At 46.9% G+C, this 7,500-nt stretch overlaps 1 protein-coding gene across 2 annotated transcripts in view; it reads left to right on the top strand.

The window, feature by feature from the left end:
- The window catches only part of LOC113823404 (uncharacterized), a 162,746-nt gene that overhangs the window by 59,676 nt on the left and 95,570 nt on the right, over positions 1 to 7,500 (top strand). For both annotated transcript variants that reach the window (XM_070125890.1, XM_070125889.1), the window contains exon 3: positions 6,739 to 6,774. The gene's annotated coding sequence lies outside the window, so the exon portion shown is untranslated. The remainder of the gene's footprint in view (positions 1 to 6,738; positions 6,775 to 7,500) is intronic.

The following is a 7,500-nucleotide window of genomic DNA, read 5'->3' as shown; positions in this document are numbered from 1 at the left end:
TTGAGTGTGATATTACAAGTCTCTCTTCCATTTTCTCTTTCTCTTTTTCATAATTATGGCGCTCGAACCCTGCCATTATTGTTGTCACTTTTCTAGGTGTTCGTACTCGTGTCTCTAGCCAGCTGTGCGATCCTCTCACGAACGTGCTCGGCGACTGACGAGCCGAGGACGGCGTTTGCTTCCGTCAGATCACGCCCAAAGACGGCGGTGGTCGCCGCTCCGGACGGGGAGGGCGGCTCGGCGATGGTCTCCGCGCGTTCCCTATAGGGTTGGGTGCATTCCGTCCGCATGTCCGGCGAAGGGAACGCATTCCGAGCCCGAGCAGCGGTGGTGATGACGCGGCAAGAGTGGTCTCATCTATGGGACGTCGTGACTCCATTAAGAGGAGCTGCGGTGTTAAGCTGTGAGAAAAAGGTGCGCGACAACACTAAATCTGAGATTTAGTGTTGTCGCGATGCTGCTCTTGTTCTGTGGGGTAGATATGACGGAACAAATCACAGCGTCGAGTAGCTGGGTCCGGCGTGTCGTTAAAACAAGCAGATTTGTGTGATTCTTAAAAAGTTCCTCGTTTTTGTGTCGCCTCCTCTCCTTCGGTTGCATATCCTCCGTGCGGGAGCGAAATGCCTCCCACGCCCTGTGGACCCGAACCCGCCGGATCACCTTGGCGTCTTCAGGCTTCATTACCTCGCAGCATCTGGCGCTGCAGAACCCCTGGCCCGCGAGAGCTTCACCTGCTTCACCTGTTCCGCGCTGAAGGCAAAGGCGATCTTCGCGTTTAAATGTTCACTGGAGCCGACGGCGAACAGTTGATCGAGCGGCTCGCCCGCCGCTGGGCATTTTCGCGCCGCGCAGGGAGCTCCGTCTGCGCTTTTGCGTCGTCATGAGGCTCTGCGCTTAGGGGCGGCGGTTTTTCCTCCGCCTGTTTGCGTTGATTCGCTGCGTGTTAGAGCTATGACGTCACTCCGCGAGGAACGGCCACATGCCAAGCACAGGGGAAGAGTAAATGTTTTCTGGAAGCCGCAGTTGACGTCCGCCTCCGACGCCCAGTGAAGCGCCAACGAGGAGGCCGTTAATTGAGCTTCTCAGGGGACGGAGCCGCGCTCGAGCCCGGCCGGTGGCAGCCTGGGAGGGGCGGCGGGGGTAAGGGGTGGGCTCGGATAAAGAGGGAAGACAATGAAGAAGAAAGAATGGAGGAGAAGCAGAAAATGACGCTAAGGAGGAGAAGGAAAACGATAAAAACGAAAGATACGATGCATTGTTCATAAGACAAGAAATGTCAAAATAGTTGTTACGGAGAGAAAATGGGAAAGTGAAATTAGAGATAAAAAATGAAAGATGGAATAATGCTTTACCGCATTTTTTTATCATGACTATAATATTCAGAGATAAAAGATGAAACTGAATTTAAGGAGGAAAGTGAAGATGAAGCAGAAGGGAGAAATGAGAAAGGACGGAGCGAACAAACAAAAATCAGTACGAGAGAGAAGGATGAATTGAATAAGAAATACGAAGAGGAAAAGGTGAAATTTAGAAGAAAGTAAAACAAAATAAGAGTAATAAGTATATAACGAAAGCGTCAAAGGTAGAAGAGAAGAAAACGATAGAGAGAGAAAGGCTTGGCTGCGACGGAATAATAATGGAGATGGAAAAAATAGGACTAGATAATAATGATAATGACAAAGAAATGAATAAGGACGGCGAAAGATGATCGCCGTGAGGATAATAATAATAGGAAGAGGAAGAGAAAAAGGAGGAAGGCAGACAAGGAAAAGAAGAAAGGGGGAGAAGAAGGGCAAGAAAGAGGAAAAAGAAACGGAAAAGGAAAGAAAAGTTAAAGGAAAAAGAAAAAGAAAGGAGGAGTAAAAATTAAAGAAGAAAGAGGAGAAATAAATGAAGAAGAATAGGAGAAGTGGAAGAAAGAAGGAAAAGAACATGAAGGAGGAGGAGGAGGGGGAGGGGGGATTAGCGAAGGATGTTATGCAGGAGCGCGGGGGCGTAGGGGGGGGGGGGTCTGGCGCCGGCGTCTCTGACATCACGCCCGAGAATCGTCCCCAGAGACTGGCGGCGCCCAAGGCCGCGCAGGTGGCGTCGGGCGTCGGCCTCGCCCGACCTGCATCCCTGGATCGGACTTGGCGACCCCCGCCGAAGGCCCCGTCGGGACGCAGCCGCTCAAGGGCGCCGGACGCAAGCACGCGCGCGCAGGCACGCACGCCTTCGGCGAGCGAGTGCCTGCGGCGTCGTCGAGTTTGGCCTTTGAGAGCGCTGGCAAGTGAAGGAGGCGGAGGACGACGCGCGATGAATGGTATACTGGTGTAGGATTCCAGTTTATGAGACTCCTAAGGCTGTGAACGAAATGCTTTATCGCGCGCACACCCACACCCACACCACACCACACCACACCACACCACACCACACCACACCACACCACACCACACCACACCACACCACACCACACCACACCACACACACACACACACACACACACACACACACACACACACACACACATCTATCTATCTATCGATATATGTATACATGATTAAATATATATACACATATACATATATGCATACACATGTATACACGCGCACACACACATATATATGTGTATGTGCGTGTGTGCGTACTAATGTAAATCCGCGTAAGGCAACTTGCTCTTGCCGTGTTTAAGCTCCTCGCAGTTCTTCCTGAAACATCTCCCCGTTTGCTCCTCTCGGCGCCGCCCTCCCCCTTCCGTCTGTACTCCCTCCCCTCCCCCTCTCCCATCTTCACCCCCAGCCTCCCCTCCCCCTCCCCTCCCCATCCTCTCTCCCATCTTCATCCCCAGTCTCCCCCTCCCCTCCTCTCTCTTCACCCCCAGCCTCCCCCTCCCCCTCCCCCTCTCCCATCTTCACCCCCAGCCTCCCCCTCCCCTCCATCTCTCCCATCTTCAACCCCAGCCTCCTCCCTCCCCTCCCCATCCTCTCTCTTCACCCCCAGCCTCCCCCTCCCCCTCCCCATCCCCCTCTCTCTCTTCACCCCAGCCTCCCTCCCCTCCCCTCCCCCTCTCCCATCTTCACCCCCAGCCTTCCCCTCCCCCTCCCCTCTCCCATCCTCTCTCTTCACCCCAGCCTCCCCCTCCCCCTCCCCTCCCCATCCTCTCTCTTCACCCCCAGCCTTCCCCTCCCCCTCCCCTCCCCATCCTCTCTCTTCACCCCAGCCTCCCCCTCCCCCTCCCCTCCCCATCCTCTCTCTTCACCCCCAGCCTTCCCCCTCCCCCTCCCCTCCCCATCCTCTCTCTTCACCCCAAGCCTTCCCCCTCCCCCTCCCCTCCCCATCCTCTCTCTTCACCCCCAGCCTCCCCCTCCCCCTCCCTCTCTCCCATCTTCACCCCCAGCCTTCCCCTCCCCCTCCCCTCCCCATCCTCTCTCTTCACCCCAGCCTCCCCCTCCCCCTCCCCCTCCCCCTGAAACTCAAGGTCTGCAACTCGACCACAATGCATCAACGCGGCGGCAGGAGTGTTCTTTTTATTTTTAACTTATTTTCGTTTATCCTTGTTGTGTATCCACCTGCTCATCCTCATCTTTATTACCGCTGCGCTTGTGGCCTCCCTCCCCCCCTATATCTAATTTTCTCAGTCGGTGCCAATGTCGTCATTTCCATTCTCCTGCAGCAACTTCGTACATTTTATCAGTATCTTGTATTTTATCGTTTTATTAGTAGTATTTCAAGCTTTTTTTTTGTTTCATTTTATCAGTGTTTTATCTTATATTGTTTTCTTTTTATCGTTTTATTAGTATTTCAAGATTTTTTCTTTTTCATTTTATCAGTGTTTTATCTTATATTGTTTTCTTTTCTATCGTTTTATTAGTATTTCAAGATTTTTTTTGTTTCATTTTATCAGTATTTTATCTTATATTGTTTTCTTTTCGTGTGCTACGTGTTGGCGCTTCGCTCGCCGTGTCTCGGACGTTATGGCCGCCTCCCTCGGTCGTGTCTGCGAAAGAAGCGTCGCAAATAATTCCACTCGAGTATTATTAGGTTTGATAAATGGCGCAAACGCTTTTTTTGCTTGTCTTTTTTGTTCTATTTGTTATGTACATCCTCTTCATTTGGTTTTGTTTGCGTTGTGTTTTACGTTTATTCTCTTGTCTCCATAACGTTCGCTCGTTCTTAAAACAGTTTATTTTTCGTGTATGACATCTGTTGTAATGCGAAAGAGGGATTAGGTAAAGTATCGCCCGATCGATTCTGAAACCGATTTCCCTCCGACTTTTGAGCGCTTGAGCAAGGGCGCGCGTGTGGCTTGGTAAATGCGAAGTAAGAGGAGGAGGAGAAGGAGAAGGAGAAGGAGAAGAAGGAGGAGAAGGAGGAGGATAAGGAGAAGAAGGAGAAGGAGAAGGAGAAAGAGAAAGATAAAGAGAAGGAAAAAGAAAAAGAGATGGAAAGAGAGAAAGAGAAGGAGGAGAAGGAGAAGGAGAAGGAGAAGGAGAAGGAGAAGGAGAAGAAGAAGAAGAAGAAGAAGAAGAAGAAGAAGAAGAAGAAGAAGAAGAAGAAGACGAAGACGAAGACGAAGACGAAGAGACAGGCGAGGACTCCGAAGGTCGGTGAGGAGGAATAAGAAGAGACCGAAAAAAAGGATCCACGAAGGCGAAAGGAGGAGCAGGATAGAGACCGAGGCACAAGAGCCGAGCCAGGGATCGACTTCCGCGGCGATCGCAGTCTCCCGCGTCGCGCTCTTCCTCTGGCGAGTCTCTCCTCGTGCGTGCGTGGCGCTGTGGCGGAGGAGGAAGGGGGGGCGAGGGGGCGATGAGGAAGAAGGCGAAGAAGAAGAAGAGAGGGAAGGGCGATAGATGAAGAGAATGAGGGGAGGAGGTAGGAAGGAGAAAGAAAAGAAAGGATGGGAGAGGGAAAAGTGGAGAAATGACATGAAAACGACGGGAGAAAAAGCGATAGAAATCGGACGGATTAAAGTTAGGAAACAGGTGCCAGGCGATTCCCTCCCCCCCCCCTCCTCCCCCGCCCCCCCCACTCGCCGCCGGACCCGCCCACGGTACCAAGGCCACCCACGCCCACGGACAGGGGATGGGAGGAAGGGGAAAAGGGTACGCCGCAAGGGACAGCTTCAGTGCAAGGGGGGGGGGTAACCCCACGCCCACACGGGATAGCACTCGAACCATGAACCGTTGGCAGTGGCTCAGATGCAGGCACTGGTCCGGGTTCATATCTGTATACAGTACATAGCAGTGGGAACACACACACACACACACACACACACACACACACACACACACACACACACACACACACACACACACACACACACACACACACACACACACACACACACATATAGACAGAAAGATTGATAGATAGATAGATATAGATAGAAAGATTGATAGATAGATAGATATAGATAGAAAGATTGATAGATTAATAGATAGATAGATATAGATAGAGAGATTGATAGATTGATAGATTGATAGATAGATAGATATAGATAGAAAGATTGATAGATTAATAGATAGATATATATATAGAGAGAGATTGATAGATTAATAGATAGATATATATAGACAGAAAGATTGATAGATAGATAGATATAGATAGAAAGATTGATAGATTGATAGATAGATATAGATAGAAAGATTGATAGATATAGATAGAAAGATTGATAGATTGATAGATAGATATAGATAGAAAGATTGATAGATTGATCGATAGATAGATATAGATAGAAAGATTGATAGATAGATATAGACAGAAAGATTGATAGATTGATAGATATATATATATATAGAGAGAGATTGATAGATTGATAGATATAGACAGAAAGATTGATAGATTGATAGATAGATAGATATAGATAGAGAGATTGATAGATTGATAGATAGATAGATATAGATAGATATAGATAGAAAGATTGATAGATAGATATAGACAGAAAGATTGATAGATTGATAGATAGATATAGAGAGAGAGATTGATAGATTGATAGATATAGACAGAAAGATTGATAGATTGATAGATAAATAGATATAGATAGAGAGATTGATAGATTGATAGATAGATAGATATAGATAGATATAGATAGAGAGATTGATAGATAGATAAATATAGACAGAAAGATTGATAGATTAATAGATAGATAGATATAGACAGAAAGATTGATAGATAGATAAATATAGATAGAAAGATTGATAGATTAATAGATAGATAGATATAGATAGAGAGATTGATAGATTGATAGATTGATAGATAGATAGATATAGATAGAAAGATTGATAGATTGATAGATAGATAGATATAGACAGAAAGATTGATAGATTAATAGATAGATAGATATAGATAGAAAGATTGATAGATTAATAGATAGATATAGATAGAGAGATTGATAGATTGATAGATAGATAGATAGATATAGAGAGATTGATAGATTGATCGATAGGTAGATATAGATAGAAAGATTGATAGATAGATAGATATAGATAGAAAGATTGATAGATAGATAGATTTAGATATAAAGATTGATAGATCGCTAAATTCACGCATACCAAATTTTCTTTTTGTTTTCTTATTCCAGAAAAGAGAATGTGGGCAGAGGAATATTAGTTTAAATTCAGTGCCTCTGGTGTATCATTTCAGTTCATTTGTAACATATGTAGAATAACCGCCGGCAATTGCACTAACTATGAATTTATTTAAGATTTACATGCATTTTGTGAATAATGATATTCATATATAATTTTTTTCCCGCAGGTTCCTCCGCCAGGCCCTTGATTGCTTCTGGGACAAGTAAGTGATTAAGCTTCGGGCGGGAATCAGCTGGCCCGGCGCGGTGATCCTTATCTTGATCGACGTTTCACTCGGTTATTATTCAGCCTCAAAGCTTCGTTCATTTAATTTCGATATCCAAGAAAAGGATCAATGGATAAATAAAATCAGAGAAGAATCTCAGATTAAATTTGTTCGTTGACCAATTCCTTCATTATTATCTTGGTAAGTATTCCACTTGCAATTTATTTTACTCGAATCGTGTAATTATCTTGACTGACGTTCCTGTCACGTATTTTTGAAATATAAAAGTGATCTGTTGAAGGTTTGGCTCCTGTTGTCCAGATCGACGTTGCAGTTCATCATCATTCGGACACAAAACGCCCTCCTTAGATAGACTTGCAGCCCCGCAAGATGCTTTCCTCTGGCTTGCGTTTTGCATTTTTGTGAGTGTCAAAGGGCGCCGAGGTGAGCGGCGTCCCTCTCGGCCAAAGGACGCCCGGCGCTGTGGCATGACTCGCGCGCCGTGACACTGAACTCTGAAGCACCAGTTTAGTCGGATTTTTTTATTGTTTCTTGTCTTTCGTCTTCGTCGCCTCTGAATAAGCCTCCTGAGATGAATCGGGAAGTCCCCAGCGCCTCCTCAAAGACCAGTGCAAGCTCGGCTCTGCTTTCGTAGGGATGCGCCGAGCTCCCAGGGCCGAAACGGAGCGGTTTTGGGCCGAGAGGACCGAGCCGAGGTCCTCG

This window comes from Penaeus vannamei, chromosome 9 (genome assembly GCF_042767895.1).
Source record: "Penaeus vannamei isolate JL-2024 chromosome 9, ASM4276789v1, whole genome shotgun sequence".
NCBI classification, from domain to species: domain Eukaryota; kingdom Metazoa; phylum Arthropoda; class Malacostraca; order Decapoda; family Penaeidae; genus Penaeus; species Penaeus vannamei.
The sequence above is the reverse complement of the archived record's forward strand: the minus strand, read 5'-3'. Positions and strand labels throughout refer to the sequence as shown.